Source organism: Heterodontus francisci, chromosome 22, assembly GCF_036365525.1.
Source record: "Heterodontus francisci isolate sHetFra1 chromosome 22, sHetFra1.hap1, whole genome shotgun sequence".
NCBI classification, from domain to species: Eukaryota; Metazoa; Chordata; class Chondrichthyes; order Heterodontiformes; family Heterodontidae; genus Heterodontus; species Heterodontus francisci.
The window spans coordinates 34,631,605-34,650,549 of record NC_090392.1 but is presented as its reverse complement, the minus strand read 5'-3'; the positions used below and the strand labels follow the sequence as shown (position 1 = coordinate 34,650,549).

Below are 18,945 nucleotides of genomic sequence, written 5' to 3'. Positions count from 1 at the left end.
AACTCTGACTTTGCAAATGATTCACTGAAAAATTCTTTCATTTGCTGGAAAAGATGACTATTGTGCATCTGAAAATGGGCACCATGGAATTGTGTTGCATACTGACCTGTTTTCCTATATTTGCCTGTCATCTATGCAATTCAATTTGTGTTGGATATTGCTGAGAATCTCATTTCAAGATGAGGGCACAGATATTATTATAATCCTACTGAAAGCCTAAACCTGGAACAAATACTGTGTTACATGGATTGCAACATTTCGAGGGCTGTGCAGCTAAGGTGAGGAAGACAGGAATGATGTGTTTGATGATTGCGTGGAATGCATTGCAAACTTGGGTTACGTTGCTTGATTTCATTCTGCACCTTGAAATTCAGAAACAAGTGAGGAACCAGGTGGAAACCAACAGCTGTCTCTGTGGAAGAGGGGACATAGCTTCCTAATCTAACCATTTGAACTCTGCAAACATTCTGCTGGATCTGAACTGCCCTGTATACCAAGGCCAATTTGTATACTATATAAATTGGCATGCCCAGACTATGCAGAGGACTCCAGGTGGCGTCCAACCAGGACATGATATAGCTGCAGTGAAGCTTCGCCCCCATTATATAACTGCCTCTGTTATGCATTCTACTGCGAGGGTAATCACATTGTATGTAGCATCTCAGCAAAATAAGGACTCATTTGATCAAAATAAAGAGTTTAAAAACACAAATATGTGTCAGTGCAATCAGTAAATAATGAGAAATGAAATCCAGAAGTTGGCAAGAATCCCAAGTGGATGTCTTGGTGTGGTTGGGGAAGGGAATCTTTGTAAATGATGGCACACTGTGCATTAACACTGCAGCAGCTGCTGCACCTCTTACAAACTTAGTTTCTTAAGGGAGAGTTTTAAAAAAGGGAATTGGACAATTGCATGAAAGGAGAGGCAAACAAAAGCAGAGCTAAGGAAGTGGGCCCAAATGGCAAGTCTTTCATAAAACTGCCAATTGTACGATGGCCTGAATGGACTGGCGATGTGTTGTGCACTGCTGATCGTCCATGGCTGGGTCAATACCTCTGCAGCCTTGCGAAATGTCACACTGGAATTGCATTTCAATGAAACAAGCACCACAAATCGATTAAGACTGTACAGTTTAACAATACTTGCAGCTTCCTCAGCGCTGCAATTGTGTTGAGTTTCTGTAGTGTGGTGGTGATCACGTTTGCCTCACCCGCAAAAGGTCCCCAGTTCGAAACTGGGCAGAAACATTTTCAAAATCAACCCAAACTTCTTCGCAAGAAATATGCAATCATTGACATTCCCCATGAACACAACACAATTTCTCAAAGCCCTCTTTCTCTTGCACATTGTGTGCACAATGCCTTGCACTCGCTCCTTTTTCTAGTCCTGATGCTGCAGAAAGTTCCTCAAAACCGAGCAGTGACACTTTATTTGGCTCAGATTAGAATAGAAACCTGCAACACGAGCTTGCTAAGTAACAGCGAATCTTAATCTCATTTCAGACGAGGCAAAAGCACATCAGCAATTCACTTTCACCAGCTCCACAGTCGTTGAGACAGGGGCACGCTGCAATATTTTGACCCGCACTGTCCAATTACTCGCTGTCAGCAGCAAGAGGCGTCTGCTGCCTCAATCAACAGGTTACTGGCCATCTCGGGGAGGTAAAATAGCACAACCAGGGCCAAATCTCCCCATGAACCAAGCACCGGCTCAGCAAAACGTAGGCACATGATATCCGGGTCACTGAACCTCCGAGCAGCTCTGACAGAACAGCCAAGTGACTGAAACTTTCTTTGAGTTGCAATGATGAATCTCCGGTGGAAACAAGTTGGGGGAAATTGCTCCTCCTGAACATTTCTTCTTGGGTAAAAGGGGCAAAAATCCTTTTCAATTTAACCACTGCTGCAGCAGATTCTTGGTGTCTGAAGCACCTTGATAACCCAGCTCTTAACATGCAGCCGCAATTATGACAAGGGGTAAAGGTTCATGACACGCAGAGGGGAAAAAGTTATTTAAGTTATGACAGTCGCTCACAGATTTATTAGCGTTTTGTTCAGTCAGTAACAGAGACATACCTGGATTTATTGATGCAGATTAACATAACTATTCAGCGTCACGCAGAGCCGCTATGAGTACTTTGCCTCCCTTAAAGACGGACACAGCTGATTCTGTAACTGAAGCTAAGGAAACAGGCAGACCTGCCAAATTATCATTTTATTTTGTTCTTCATTCGGCAAGTAACAGGAACACTAACAAGGTGGCGTTGAAAATGAGATGCACTGCGGCTCCGCTCAATATCAAAGCGCTCCTTCATATTGAACCGAGGAAGAATATACATGAATAAAAGCAAAATACTGTGGATGCTGGAAATCTGAAATAAAAACAAGAAATTCTGCAAATCCTCAGCACGACTGGCAGCATCTGTGGAGACAGAAGCAGAGTTAACATTTCGGCTCAGTGACCCTTCTTCAGAACTGGCAAATATTAGAAATGTCAAAGGTTGGAAGCAAGTAAAGCGGGGGTGGAGCAAGAGATAACAAAGGAGAAGGTGTAGATTGGACAAGGCCACAGAATAGCTGACCAGAAGGTCATGGAGCAAAGGCAAACAATATGTTAATGGTGTGTTGAAAGACAAAGCATTAGTACAGAAAGGACTGTTAATGGACTGAAAATTGAACAGCAGCAAGTACAAACAGGAAAAAAAACAGTGGGTAAGCAAACTGAACAAACTAAGATGAAATAAAATAAACATACAAAAGAATGTAAAAAATGTAAAAATGAAAAATAACAAAAAATGAAAGTAAAATGGGGGCCCCGTCATGCTCTGGAATTATTGAACTCAATATTCAGTCCGGCACGCTCTCGTGTGCAGTGGTTCACACCGCAGCCTCACAGCTCCAGCGACCCGCTTTCAATTCTGGGCACTGCCTGCGTGGTGTTTGCAAGTTCTCCCTGTGTCTGCGTGGGATTCCTCTGGGTGCTCCGGTTTCCTCCCACATGCCAAAGACTGGCTGCTTGATAGGTTAATTGGCCTTTATAAATTGCCCCTCGTATAGGGAGGTGGTAGGGAAATATAGGGAAGGTGGGGATGTGGTAGGAATATGGAATTCGTGTCGGATTAGTATAAATGGGTGGTCGATGGTCAGCACAGACTCGGTGGGCCGAAGGGCCTGTTTCACTGCTGTATCACCAAACTAAACTAATCGGTCAACGGGATGCTGTTTTTCGAGCTTGTGTTGATGTTCACTGGAACACTGAGGCAATCCCAGGAAAGAGATGTGAGCATGAGAGCAGTGGGCAGTCTTGAAATGGCAAGCAACCGGAAGCTCAGGGTCCTGCTTGCGGACTGAGCCGACGTATTCCGCAAAGCGGTCACCCAGTCTGCGTTTGGTCTCCCCAATAAACATGAATATACATGAATTGGATTTAGGCGCCAGTATGTTGCAAAACAAGAAGAAAGAAAAGCACAAATGCCATTAACTCTGACTTTGCAAATGATTCACTGAAAAATTATTTCATTTGCTGGAAAAGATGACTATTGTGCATCTGAAAATGGGCACCATGGAATTGTGTTGCATACTGACCTGTTTTCCTATATTTGCCTGTCATCTATGCAATTCAATTTGTATTGGATATTGCTGAGAATCTCATTTCAAGATGAGGGCACAGATATTATTATAATCCTACTGAAAGCCTAAACCTGGAACAAATCCTGTGTTACATGGATTGCAACTTATCGAGGGCTGTGCAGCTAAGGTGAGGAAGACAGGAATGATGTGTTTGATGATTGCGTGGAATGCATTGCAAACTTGGGTTACGTTGCTTGATTTCATTCTACACCTTGAAATTCAGAAACAAGTGAGGCACCAGGTGGAAACCAACAGCTGTCTCTGTGGAAGAGGGGACATGGCTTCCTAATCTAACCATTTGAACTCTGCAAACATTCTGCTGGATCTGAACTGCCCTGTATACCAAGGCCAATTTGTATACTATATAAATTGGCATGCCCAGACTATGCAGAGGACTCCAGGTGGGGTCCAACCAGGACATTATACAGCTGCAGTGAAGCTTCGCCCCCATTATATAACTGCCTCTGTTACGCATTCTTCTGCGAGGGTAATCACATTGTTTGTAGCATCTCAGCAAAATAAGGACTCATTTGATCAAAACCAACATTTTCAAAACCAACCCAAACTTCATAGCAAGAAATATGCAATCATTGACATTCCTCATGAACACAGCACAATTTCTCAAAGCCCTCTTTCTCTTGCACATTGTGTGCACATTGCCTTGCACTCGCTCCTCTTTCTGGTCCTGATGCTGCAGAAAGTTCCTCAAAACCGAGCAGTGACACTTTATTTGGCTCAGATTAGAATAGAAACCTGCAACACGAGCTTGCTAAGTAACAGCGAATCTTAGTCTCATTTCAGACGAGGCAAAAGCACATCAGCAATTCACTTTCACCAGCTCCACAGTCATTGAGACAGGGGCACGCTGCAATATTTTGACCCGCACTGTCCAATTACTCGCTGTCAGCAGCAAGTGGCATCTGCTGCCTCAATCAACAGGTTACTGGCCATCTCGGGGAAGTAAAATAGCACAACCCGGGCCAAATCTCCCCATCAACCAAGCACCGGCTCTGCAAAATGTAGGCACAGGATATCCGGGTCACTGAACCTCCGAGCAGCTCTGACAGAACACCCAAGTGACTGCAACTTTCTTTGAGTTGCAATGATGAATCTCCGGTGGAAACAAGTTGGGGGAAATTGCTCCTCCTGAACATTTCTTCTTGGGTAAAAGGGGCAAAAATCCTTTTCAATTTAACCACTGCTGCAGCAGATTCTTGGTGTCTTAAGCACCTTGATAACCCAGCTCTTAACATGCAGCCGCAATTATGACAAGGGGTAAAGGTTCATGACACGCAGAGGGGGAAAAGTTATTTAAGTTATGACAGTCGCTCACAGATTTATTAGCGTTTTGTTCAGTCAGTAACAGAGACATACCTGGATTTATTGATGCAGATTAACATAACTATTCAGCGTCACGCAGAGCCGCTAGGAGTACTTTGCCTCCCTTAAAGACGGACACAGCTGATTCTGTAACTGAAGCTAAGGAAACAGGCAGACCTGCCAAATTATCATTTTATTTTGTTCTTCATTTGGCAAGTAACAGGAACACTAACAAGGTGGCGTTGAAAATGAGATGCACTGCGGCTCCGCTCAATATCAAAGCGCTCCTTCATATTGAACCGAGGAAGAATATACATGAATAAAAGCAAAATACTGTGGATGTTGGAAATCTGAAATAAAAACAAGAAATTCTGGAAATACTCAGCAGGTCTGGCAGCATCTGTGGAGACAGAAGCAGAGTTAACATTTCGGCTCAGTGACCCTTCTTCAGAACTGGCAAATATTAGAAATGTCAAAGGTTAGAAGCAAGTAAAGCGGGCGTGGAGCAAGAGATAACAAAGGAGAAGGTGTAGATTGGACAAGGCCACAGAATAGCTGACCAGAAGGTCATGGAGCAAAGGCAAACAATATGTTAATGGTGTGTTGAAAGACAAAGCATTAGTACAGATAGGACTGTTAATGGACTGAAAATTGAACAGCAGCAAGTACAAACAGGAAGAAAGCAGTGGGTAAGCAAACTGAACAAACTGTGATGAAATAAAATAAACATACAAAAAAATGTAAAAAATGTAAAAATGAAAAATAACAAAAAATGAAAGTAAAATGGGGGCCCCGTCATGCTCTGGAATTATTGAACTCAATATTCAGTCCGGCACGCTCTCGTGTGCAGTGGTTCACACCGCAGCCTCACAGCTCCAGCGACCCGCTTTCAATTCTGGGCACTGCCTGCGTGGTGTTTGCAAGTTGTCCCTGTGTCTGCGTGGGATTCCTCTGGGTGAACAAAGAACAAAGATAATTACAGCACAGGAACAGGCCCTTCGGCCCTGCAAGCCTGCGCCGATCCAGATCCTCTCTCTAAACATGTCGCCTATTTTCTAAGGTTCTGTCTCTCTTTTCTTCCTGCCCATTCATGTATCTGTCTAGATACATCTTAAAAGACTCCATCTTGCCCGCATCTACCACCTCCGCTGGCAATGCGTTCCAGGTGCCCACCACCCTCTGCGTAAAGAACTTTCCACGCATATCCCCCCTAAACTTTTCCCCTTTCACTTTGAACTCGTGTCCTCTAGTAATTGAAACCCCCACTCTGGGAAAAAGCCTCTTGCTATCCACCCTGTCTATACCTCTCATGATTTTGTACACCTCAATCAGGTCCCCCCTCAACCTCCGTCTTTCTAATGAAAATAATCCTAATCTACTCAACCTCTCTTCATAGCTAGCGCCCTCCATACCAGGCAACATCCTGGTGAACCTCCTCTGCACCCTCTCCAAAGCATCCACATCCTTTTGACAATGTGGCGACCAGAACTGTACGCAGTATTCCAAATGTGGCCGAACCAAAGTCCTATACAACTGTAACATGACCTGCCAACTCTTGTACTCAATGCCCCGTCCGATGAAGGAAAGCATGCCGTATGCCTTCTTGACCACTCTATTTACCTGCTTTGCCACCTTCAGGGAACAGTGGACCTGAACACCCAAATCTCTCTGGACATCAATTTTCCCCAGGACTTTTCCATTTACTGCATAGTTCACTCTTGAATTGGATCTTCCAAAATGCATCACCTCGCATTTGCCCTGATTGAACTCCATCTGCCATTTCTCTGCCCAACTCTCCAATCTATCTATATTCTGCTGTATTCTCTGACAGTCCCCTTCACTATCTGCTACTCCACCAATCTTAGTGTCGTCTGCAAACTTGCTAATCAGTCCACCTATACTTTCCTCCAAATCATTAATGTATATCACAAACAACAGTGGTCCCAGCACGGATCCCTGTGGAACACCACTGGTCACACGTCTCCATTTTGAGAAACTCCCTTCTACTGCTACTCTCTGTCTCCTGTTGCCCAGCCAGTTCTTTATCCATCTAGCTAGTACACCTTGGACCCCAAGCGCCTTCACTTTCTCCATCAGCCTGCCATGGGGAACCTTTTCAAACGCCTTACTGAAGTCCATGTATATGACATCGACAGCCCTTCCCTCATCAATCAACTTTGTCACTTCCTCAAAGAATTCTATTAAGTTGGTAAGACATGACCTTCCCTGCACAAAACCATGTTGCCTATCACTGATGAGCCCATTTTCTTCCAAATGGGAATAGATCCTATCCCTCAGTATCTTCTCCAGCAGCTTCCCTACCACTGACGTCAGGCTCACCGGTCTATAATTACCTGGATTATCCCTGCTACCCTTCTTAAACAAGGGGACAACATTAGCAATTCTCCAGTCCTCCGGGACCTCACCCGTGTTTAAGGATGCTGCAAAGATATCTGTTAAGGCCCCAGCTATTTCCTCTCTCGCTTCCCTCAGTAACCTGGGATAGATCCCATCCGGACCTGGGGACTTGTCCACCTAAATGCCCTTTAGAATACCCAAGACTTCCTCCCTCCTTATGCCGATGTGCTCCGGTTTCCTCCCACATGCCAAAGACTGGCTGCTTGATAGGTTAATTGGCCATTATAAATTGCCCCTCGTATAGGGAGGTGCGAGGGAAATATAGGGAAGGTGGGGATGTGGTAGGAATATGGAATTCGTGTCGGATTAGTATAAATGGGTGGTCGATGGTCAGCACAGACTCGGTGGGCCGAAGGGCCTGTTTTACTGCTGTATCACCAAACTAAACTAATCGGTCAACGGGATGCTGTTTTTCAAGCTTGTGTTGATGTTCACTGGAACACTGAGGCAATCCCAGGATAGAGATGTGAGCATGAGAGCAGTGGGCAGTCTTGAAATGGCAAGCAACCGGAAGCTCAGGGTCCTGCTTGCGGACTGAGCCGACGTATTCCGCAAAGCGGTCACCCAGTCTGCGTTTGGTCTCCCCAATAAACATGAATATACATGAATTGGATTAAGGCGCCAGTATGCTGCAAAACAAGAAGAAAGAAAAGCACAAATGCCATTAACTCTGACTTTGCAAATGATTCACTGAAAAATTCTTTCATTTGCTGGAAAAGATGACTATTGTGCATCTGAAAATGGGCACCATGGAATTGTGTTGCATACTGACCCGTTTTCTTATATTTGCCTGTCATCTATGCAATTCAATTTGTGTTGGATATTGCTGAGAATCTCATTTCAAGATGAGGGCACAGATATTATTATAATCCTACTGAAAGCCTAAACCTGGAACAAATACTGTGTTACATGGATTGCAACATTTCGAGGGCTGTGCAGCTAAGGTGAGGAAGACAGGAATGATGTGTTTGATGATTGCGTGGAATGCATTGCAAACTTGGGTTACGTTGCTTGATTTCATTCTACACCTTGAAATTCAGAAACAAGTGAGGAACCAGGTGGAAACCAACAGCTGTCTCTGTGGAAGAGGGGACATGGCTTCCTAATCTAACCATTTGAACTCTGCAAACATTCTGCTGGATCTGAACTGCCCTGTATACCAAGGCCAATTTGTATACTATATAAATTGGCATGCCCAGACTATGCAGAGGACTCCAGGTGGGGTCCAACCAGGACATTATATAGCTGCAGTGAAGCTTCGCCCCCATTATATAACTGCCTCTGTTACGCATTCTACTGCGAGGGTAATCACATTGTATGTAGCATCTCAGCAAAATAAGGACTCATTTGATCAAAATAAAGAGTTTAAAAACACAAATATGTGTCAGTGCAATCAGTAAATAATGAGAAATGAAATCCAGAAGTTGGCAAGAATCCCAAGTGGATGTCTTGGTGTGGTTGGGGAAGGGAATCTTTGTCAATGAGAGCACACTGTGCAAAAACACTGCAGCAGCTGCTGCACCTCTTTCAAACTTAGTTTCTTAAGGGAGATTTTTTAAAAAAGGGAATTGGATAATTGCATGAAAGGAGAGGCAAACAAAAGCAGAGCGAAGGAAGTGGGCCCAAATGGCAAGTCTTTCAAAAAACTGGCAATGTTACGATGGCCTGAATGGACTGGCGATGTGTTGTGCACTGCTGATCGTCCATGGCTGGGTCAATACCTCTGCAGCCTTGCGAAATGTCACAGTGGAATTGCATTTCAATGAAACAAGCACCACAAATCGATTAAGACTGTATAGTTTAACAATACTTGCAGCTTCCTCAGCGCTGCAACTGTGTTGAGTTTCTGTATTGTAGTGGTGATCACGTTTGCCTCACACGCAAAATGTCTCCAGTTCAAAACTGGGCAGAAACATTTTCAAAACCAACCCAAACTTCACAGCAAGAAATATGCAATCATTGACATTCCCCATGAACACAACACAATTTCTCAAAGCCCTCTTTCTCTTGCACATTGCCTTGCACTCGCTCCTCTTTCTAGTCCTGATGCTGCAGAAAGTTCCTCAAAACCGAGCAGTGACACTTTATTTGGCTCAGATTAGAATAGAAACCTGCAACACGAGCTTGCTAAGTAACAGCGAATCTTAGTCTCATTTCAGACGAGGCAAAAGCACATCAGCAATTCACTTTCACCAGCTCCACAGTCGTTGAGACAGGGGCACGCTGCAATATTTTGACCCGCACTGTCCAATTACTCGCTGTCAGAAGCAAGTGGCGTCTGCTGCCTCAATCAACAGGTTACTGGCCATCTCGGGGAGGTAAAATAGCACAACCCGGGCCAAATCTCCCCATCAACCAAGCACCGGCTCAGCAAAACGTAGGCACATGATATCCGGGTCACTGAACCTCCGAGCAGCTCTGACAGAACAGCCAAGTGACTGCAACTTTCTTTGAGTTGCAATGATGAATCTCCGGTGGAAACAAGTTGGGGGAAATTGCTCCTCCTGAACATTTCTTCTTGGGTAAAAGGGGCAAAAATCCTTTTCAATTTAACCACTGCTGCAGCAGATTCTTGGTGTCTTAAGCACCTTGATAACCCAGCTCTTAACATGCAGCCGCAATTATGACAAGGGGTAAAGGTTCATGACACGCAGAGGGGAAAAAGTTATTTAAGTTATGACAGTCGCTCACAGATTTATTAGCGTTTTGTTCAGTCAGTAACAGAGACATACCTGGATTTATTGATGCAGATTAACATAACTATTCAGCGTCACGCAGAGCCGCTATGAGTACTTTGCCTCCCTTAAAGACGGACACAGCTGATTCTGTAACTGAAGCTAAGGAAACAGGCAGACCTGCCAAATTATCATTTTATTTTGTTCTTCATTCGGCAAGTAACAGGAACACTAACAAGGTGGCGTTGAAAATGAGATGCACTGCGGCTCCGCTCAATATCAAAGCGCTCCTTCATATTGAACCGAGGAAGAATATACATGAATAAAAGCAAAATACTGTGGATGTTGGAAATCTGAAATAAAAACAAGAAATTCTGGAAATACTCAGCACGACTGGCAGCATCTGTGGAGACAGAAGCAGAGTTAACATTTTGGCTCAGTGACCCTTCTTCAGAACTGGCAAATATTAGAAATGTCAAAGGTTAGAAGCAAGTAAAGCGGGGGTGGAGCAAGAGATAACAAAGGAGAAGGTGTAGATTGGACAAGGCCACAGAATAGCTGACCAGAAGGTCATGGAGCAAAGGCAAACAATATGTTAATGGTGTGTTGAAAGACAAAGCATTAGTACAGAGAGGACTGTTAATGGACTGAAAATTGAACAGCAGCAAATACAAACAGGAAAAAAAACAGTGGGTAAGCAAACTGAACAAACTAAGATGAAATAAAATAAACATACAAAAAAATGTAAAAAATGTAAAAATGAAAAATAACAAAAAATGAAAGTAAAATGGGGGCCCCGTCATGCTCTGGAATTATTGAACTCAATATTCAGTCCGACACGCTCTCGTGTGCAGTGGTTCACACCACAGCCTCACAGCTCCAGCGACCCGCTTTCAATTCTGGGCACTGCCTGCGTGGTGTTTGCAACTTCTCCCTGTGTCTGCGTGGGATTCCTCTGGGTGCTCCGGTTTCCTCCCACATGCCAAAGACTGGCTGCTTGATAGGTTAATTGGCCATTATAAATTGCCCCTCGTATAGGGAGGTGGTAGGGAAATATAGGGAAGGTGGGGATGTGGTAGGAATATGGAATTCGTGTCGGATTAGTATAAATGGGTGGTCGATGGTCAGCACAGACTCGGTGGGCCGAAGGGCCTGTTTCACTGCTGTATCACCAAACTAATCTAATCGGTCAACGGGATGCTGTTTTTCGAGCTTGTGTTGATGTTCACTGGAACACTGAGGCAATCCCAGGATAGAGATGTGAGCATGAGAGCAGTGGGCAGTCTTGAAATGGCAAGCAACCGGAAGCTCAGGGTCCTGCTTGCGGACTGAGCCGACGTATTCCGCAAAGCGGTCACCCAGTCTGCGTTTGGTCTCCCCAATAAACATGAATATACATGAATTGGATTTAGGCGCCAGTATGTTGCAAAACAAGAAGAAAGAAAAGCACAAATGCCATTAACTCTGACTTTGCAAATGATTCACTGAAAAATTCTTTCATTTGCTGGAAAAGATGACTATTGTGCATCTGAAAATGGGCACCATGGAATTGTGTTGCATACTGACCCGTTTTCTTATATTTGCCTGTCATCTATGCAATTCAATTTGTGTTGGATATTGCTGAGAATCTCATTTCAAGATGAGGGCACAGATATTATTATAATCCTACTGAAAGCCTAAACCTGGAACAAATACTGTGTTACATGGATTGCAACATTTCGAGGGCTGTGCAGCTAAGGTGAGGAAGACAGGAATGATGTGTTTGATGATTGCGTGGAATGCATTGCAAACTTGGGTTACGTTGCTTGATTTCATTCTACACCTTGAAATTCAGAAACAAGTGAGGAACCAGGTGGAAACCAACAGCTGTCTCTGTGGAAGAGGGGACATGGCTTCCTAATCTAACCATTTGAACTCTGCAAACATTCTGCTGGATCTGAACTGCCCTGTATACCAAGGCCAATTTGTATACTATATAAATTGGCATGCCCAGACTATGCAGAGGACTCCAGGTGGGGTCCAACCAGGACATTATATAGCTGCAGTGAAGCTTCGCCCCCATTATATAACTGCCTCTGTTACGCATTCTACTGCGAGGGTAATCACATTGTATGTAGCATCTCAGCAAAATAAGGACTCATTTGATCAAAATAAAGAGTTTAAAAACACAAATATGTGTCAGTGCAATCAGTAAATAATGAGAAATGAAATCCAGAAGTTGGCAAGAATCCCAAGTGGATGTCTTGGTGTGGTTGGGGAAGGGAATCTTTGTCAATGAGGGCACACTGTGCAAAAACACTGCAGCAGCTGCTGCACCTCTTTCAAACTTAGTTTCTTAAGGGAGAGTTTTTAAAAAAGGGAATTGGATAATTGCATGAAAGGAGAGGCAAACAAAAGCAGAGCGAAGGAAGTGGGCCCAAATGGCAAGTCTTTCAAAAAACTGGCAATGTTACGATGGCCTGAATGGACTGGCGATGTGTTTTGCACTGCTGATCGTCCATGGCTGGGTCAATACCTCTGCAGCCTTGCGAAATGTCACAGTGGAATTGCATTTCAATGAAACAAGCACCACAAATCGATTAAGACTGTATAGTTTAACAATACTTGCAGCTTCCTCGACGCTGCAACTGTGTTGAGTTTCTGTATTGTAGAGGTGATCACGTTTGCCTCACACGCAAAATGTCTCCAGTTCAAAACTGGGCAGAAACATTTTCAAAACCAACCCAAACTTCACAGCAAGAAATATGCAATCATTGACATTCCCCATGAACACAACGCAATTTCTCAAAGCCCTCTTTCTCTTGCACATTGCCTTGCACTCGCTCCTCTTCCTAGTCCTGATGCTGCAGAAAGTTCCTCAAAACCGAGCAGTGACACTTTATTTGGCTCAGATTAGAATAGAAACCTGCAACACGAGCTTGCTAAGTAACAGCGAATCTTAGTCTCATTTCAGACGAGGCAAAAGCACATCAGCAATTCACTTTCACCAGCTCCACAGTCGTTGAGACAGGGGCACGCTGCAATATTTTGACCCGCATTGTCCAATTACTCGCTGTCAGCAGCAAGTGGCGTCTGCTGCCTCAATCAACAGGTTACTGGCCATCTCGGGGAGGTAAAATAGCACAACCCGGGCCAAATCTCCCCATCAACCAAGCACCGGCTCAGCAAAACGTAGGCACATGATATCCGGGTCACTGAACCTCCGAGCAGCTCTGACAGAACAGCCAAGTGACTGCAACTTTCTTTGAGTTGCAATGATGAATCTCCGGTGGAAACAAGTTGGGGGAAATTGCTCCTCCTGAACATTTCTTCTTGGGTAAAAGGGGCAAAAATCCTTTTCAATTTAACCACTGCTGCAGCAGATTCTTGGTGTCTTAAGCACCTTGAAAACCCAGCTCTTAACATGCAGCCGCAATTATGACAAGGGGTAAAGGTTCATGACACGCAGAGGGGAAAAAGTTATTTAAGTTATGACAGTCGCTCACAGATTTATTAGCGTTTTGTTCAGTCAGTAACAGAGACATACCTGGATTTATTGATGCAGATTAACATAACTATTCAGCGTCACGCAGAGCCGCTATGAGTACTTTGCCTCCCTTAAAGACGGACACAGCTGATTCTGTAACTGAAGCTAAGGAAACAGGCAGACCTGCCAAATTATCATTTTATTTTGTTCTTCATTCGGCAAGTAACAGGAACACTAACAAGGTGGCGTTGAAAATGAGATGCACTGCGGCTCCGCTCAATATCAAAGCGCTCCTTCATATTGAACCGAGGAAGAATATACATGAATAAAAGCAAAATACTGTGGATGCTGGAAATCTGAAATAAAAACAAGAAATTCTGGAAATACTCAGCACGACTGGCAGCATCTGTGGAGACAGAAGCAGAGTTAACATTTTGGCTCAGTGACCCTTCTTCAGAACTGGCAAATATTAGAAATGTCAAAGGTTAGAAGCAAGTAAAGCGGGGGTGGAGCAAGAGATAACAAAGGAGAAGGTGTAGATTGGACAAGGCCACAGAATAGCTGACCAGTAGGTCATGGAGCAAAGGCAAACAATATGTTAATGGTGTGTTGAAAGACAAAGCATTAGTACAGACAGGACTGTTAATGGACTGAAAATTGAACAGCAGCAAGTACAAACAGGAAAAAAAACAGTGGGTAAGCAAACTGAACAAACTAAGATGAAATAAAATAAACATACAAAAAAATGTAAAAAATGTAAAAATGAAAAATAACAAAAAATGAAAGTAAAATGGGGGCCCCGTCATGCTCTGGAATTATTGAACTCAATATTCAGTCCGGCACGCTCTCGTGTGCAGTGGTTCACACCGCAGCCTCACAGCTCCAGCGACCCGCTTTCAATTCTGGGCACTGCCTGCGTGGTGTTTGCAACTTCTCCCTGTGTCTGCGTGGGATTCCTCTGGGTGCTCCGGTTTCCTCCCACATGCCAAAGACTGGCTGCTTGATAGGTTAATTGGCCTTTATAAATTGCCCCTCGTATAGGGAGTTGGTAGGGAAATATAGGGAAGGTGGGGATGTGGTAGGAATATGGAATTCGTGTCGGATTAGTATAAATGGGTGGTCGATGGTCAGCACAGACTCGGTGGGCCGAAGGGCCTGTTTCACTGCTGTATCACCAAACTAATCTAATCGGTCAACGGGATGCTGTTTTTCGAGCTTGTGTTGATGTTCACTGGAACACTGAGGCAATCCCAGGATAGAGATGTGAGCATGAGAGCAGTGGGCAGTCTTGAAATGGCAAGCAACCGGAAGCTCAGGGTCCTGCTTGCGGACTGAGCCGACGTATTCCGCAAAGCGGTCACCCAGTCTGCGTTTGGTCTCCCCAATAAACATGAATATACATGAATTGGATTTAGGCACCAGTATGTTGCAAAACAAGAAGAAAGAAAAGCACAAATGCCATTAACTCTGACTTTGCAAATGATTCACTGAAAAATTCTTTCATTTGCTGGAAAAGATGACTATTGTGCATCTGAAAATGGGCACCATGGAATTGTGTTGCATACTGACCTGTTTTCCTATATTTGCGTGTCATCTATGCAATTCAATTTGTGTTGGATATTGCTGAGAATCTCATTTCAAGATGAGGGCACAGATATTATTATAATACGGCTGAAAGCCTAAACCTGGAACAAATACTGTGTTACATGGATTGCAACGTTTCGAGGGCTGTGCAGCTAAGGTGAGGAAGACAGGAATGATGTGTTTGATGATTGCGTGGAATGCATTGCAAACTTGGGTTACGTTGCTTGATTTCATTCTACACCTTGAAATTCAGAAACAAGTGAGGCACCAGGTGGAAACCAACAGCTGTCTCTGTGGAAGAGGGGACATGGCTTCCTAATCTAACCATTTGAACTCTGCAAACATTCTGCTGGATCTGAACTGCCCTGTATACCAAGGCCAATTTGTATACTATATAAATTGGCATGCCCAGACTATGCAGAGGACTCCAGGTGGGGTCCAACCAGGACATTATATAGCTGCAGTGAAGCTTCGCCCCCATTATATAACTGCCTCTGTTACGCATTCTACTGCGAGGGTAATCACATTGTATGTAGCAACTCAGCAAAATAAGGACTCATTTGATCAAAATAAAGAGTTTAAAAACACAAATATGTGTCAGTGCAATCAGTAAATAATGAGAAATGAAATCCAGAACTTGGCAAGAATCCCAAGTGGATGTCTTGGTGTGGTTGGGGAAGGGAATCTTTGTCAATGATGGCACACTGTGCATTAACACTGCAGCAGCTGCTGCACCTCTTACAAACTTAGTTTCTTAAGGGAGAGTTTTAAAAAAAGGGAATTGGATAATTGCATGAAAGGAGAGGCAAACAAAAGCAGAGCGAAGGAAGTGGGCCCAAATGGCAAGTCTTTCATAAAACTGCCACGGTACGATGGCCTGAATGGACTGGCGATGTGTTGTGCACTGCTGATCGTCCATGGCTGGGTCAATCCCTCTGCAGCCTTGCGAAATGTCACAGTGGAATTGCATTTCAATGAAACAAGCACCACAAATCGATTAAGACTGTATAGTTTAACAATACTTGCAGCTTCCTCAGCGCTGCAACTGTGTTGAGTTTATGTAGTGTAGTGGTGATCACGTTTGCCTCACACGCAAAAGGTCCCCAGTTCGAAACTGGGCAGAAACATTTTCAAAACGAACCCAAACTTCTTCGCTTGAAACATGCAATCATTGACATTCCACATGAACACAACACAATTTCTCAAAGCCCGCTTTCTCTTGCAATTTGTGTGCACAATGCCTTGCACTCGATCCTTTTTCTAGTCCTGATGCTGCAGAAAGTTCCTCAAAACCGAGCAGTGACACTTTATTTGGCTCAGATAAGAATAGAAACCTGCAACACGAGCTTGCTAAGTAACAGCGAATCTTAGTCTCATTTCAGACGAGGCAAAAGCACATCAGCAATTCACTTTCACCAGCTCCACAGTCGTTGAGACAGGGGCACGCTGCAATATTTTGACCCGCACTGTCCAATTACTCGCTGTCAGCAGCAAGAGGCGTCTGCTGCCTCAATCAACAGGTTACTGGCCATCTCGGGGAGGTAAAATAGCACAACCCGGGCCAAATCTCCCCAGAAACCAAGCACCGGCTCCGCAAAACGTAGGCACATGATATCCGGGTCACTGAACCTCCGAGCAGCTCTTACAGAACACCCGAGTGACTGAAACTTTCTTTGAGTTGCAATGATGAATCTCCGGTGGAAACAAGTTGGGGGAAATTGCTCCTCCTGAACATTTCTTCTTGGGTAAAAGGTGCAAAAATCCTTTTCAATTTAACCACTGCTGCAGCAGATTCTTGGTGTCTTAAGCACCTTGATAACCCAGCTGTTAACATGCAGCCGCAATTATGACAAGGGGTAAAGGTTCATGACACGCAGAGGGGAAAAAGTTATTTAAGTTATGACAGTCGCTCACAGATTTATTCACGTTTTGTTCAGTCAGTAACAGAGACATACCTGGGTTTATTGATGCAGATGAACATAACTATTCAGCGTCACGCAGAGCCGCTCGGAGTACTTTGCCTCCCTTAAAGACGGACACAGCTGATTCTGTAACTGAAGCTAAGGAAACAGGCAGACCTGCCAAATTATCATTTTATTTTGTTCTTCATTCGGCAAGTAACAGGAACAATAACAAGGTGGCGTTGAAAATGAGATGCACTGCGGCTCCGCTCAATATCAAAGCGCTCCTTCACATTGAACTGAGGAAGAAAAAACATGAATAAAAGCAAAATACTGTGGATGCTGGAAATCTGAAATAAAAACAAGAAATTCTGGAAATACTCAGCACGACTGGCAGCATCTGTGGAGACAGAAGCAGAGTTAACATTTCGGCTCAGTGACCCTTCTTCAGAACTGGCAAATATTAGAAATGTCAAAGGTTAGAAGTAAGTAAAGCGGGGGTGGAGCAAGAGATAACAAAGGAGAAGGTGCAGATTGGACAAGGCCACAGAATAGCTGACCAGAAGGTCATGGAGCAAAGGCAAACAATATGTTAATGGTGTGTTGAAAGACAAAGCATTAGGACAGATAGGACTGTTAATGGACTGAAAATTGAACAGCAGCAAGTACAAACAGGAAAAAAAAACAGTGGGTAAGCAAACTGAACAAACTAAGATGAAATAAAATAAACATACAAAAAAATGTAAAAAATGTAAAAATGAAAAATAACAAAAAATGAAAGTAAAATGGGGGCCCCGTCATGCTCTGGAATTATTGAACTCAATATTCAGTCCGGCACGCTCTCGTGTGCAGTGGTTCACACCTCAGCCTCACAGCTCCAGCGACCCGCTTTCAATTCTGGGCACTGCCTGTGTGGTGTTTGCAAGTTCTCCCTGTGTCTGCGTGGGATTCCTCTGGGTGCTCCGGTTTCCTCGCACATGCCAAAGACTGGCTGCTTGATAGGTTAATTGGCCATTATAAATTGCCCCTCGTATAGGGAGGTGGTAGGGAAATATAGGGAAGGTGGGGATGTGGTAGGAATATGGAATTCGTGTCGGATTAGTATAAATGGGTGGTCGATGGTCAGCACAGACTCGGTGGGCCGAAGGGCCTGTTTCACTGCTGTATCACCAAACTAAACTAATCGGTCAACGGGATGCTGTTTTTCGAGCTTGTGTTGATGTTCACTGGAACACTGAGGCAATCCCAGGATAGAGATGTGAGCATGAGAGCAGTGGGCAGTCTTGAAATGGCAAGCAACCGGAAGCTCAGGGTCCTGCTTGCGGACTGAGCCGACGTATTCCGCAAAGCGGTCACCCAGTCTGCGTTTGGTCTCCCCAATAAACATGAATATACATGAATTGGATTTAGGCGCCAGTATGTTGCAAAACAAGAAGAAAGAAAAGCACAAATGCCATTAACTCTGACTTTGCAAATGATTCACTGAAAAATTCTTTCATTTGCTGGAAAAGATGACTATTGTGCATCTGAAAATGGGCACCATGGAATTGTGTTGCATACTGACCTGTTTTCCTATATTTGCCTGTCATCTATACAATTCAATTTGTGTTGGATATTGCTGAGAATCTCATTTCAAGATGAGGGCACAGATATTATTATAATCCTACTGAAAGCCTAAACCTGGAACAAATACTGTGTTACATGGATTGCAACGCTTCGATGGCTGTGCAGCTAAGGTGAGGAAGACGGGAATGATGTGTTTGATGATTGCGTGGAATGCATTGCAAACTTGGGTTACGTTGCTTGATTTCATTCTACACCTTGAAATTCAGAAACAAGTGAGGAACCAGGTGGAAACCAACAGCTGTCTCTGTGGAAGAGGGGACATGGCTTCCTAATCTAACCATTTGAACTCTGCAAACATTCTGCTGGATCTGAACTGCCCTGTATA

At 44.0% G+C, this 18,945-nt stretch overlaps 3 non-coding genes across 3 annotated transcripts; all 3 read left to right on the top strand.

Annotated features, from left to right (window-relative positions):
* Positions 1-1,175: 1,175 nt before the first annotated feature.
* Positions 1,176-1,248, top strand: trnav-cac (transfer RNA valine (anticodon CAC)). Its single transcript has one exon. It is a non-coding gene; the product is annotated as a tRNA-Val (tRNA).
* A 7,962-nt stretch (positions 1,249-9,210) lies between these two features.
* On the top strand, positions 9,211-9,283 carry trnav-cac (transfer RNA valine (anticodon CAC)). The gene has a single exon. It is a non-coding gene; the product is annotated as a tRNA-Val (tRNA).
* Positions 9,284-16,147: 6,864 nt separating this feature from the next.
* Positions 16,148-16,220, top strand: trnav-cac (transfer RNA valine (anticodon CAC)). Its single transcript has one exon. It is a non-coding gene; the product is annotated as a tRNA-Val (tRNA).
* The last annotated feature ends 2,725 nt before the right edge of the window (positions 16,221-18,945 follow it).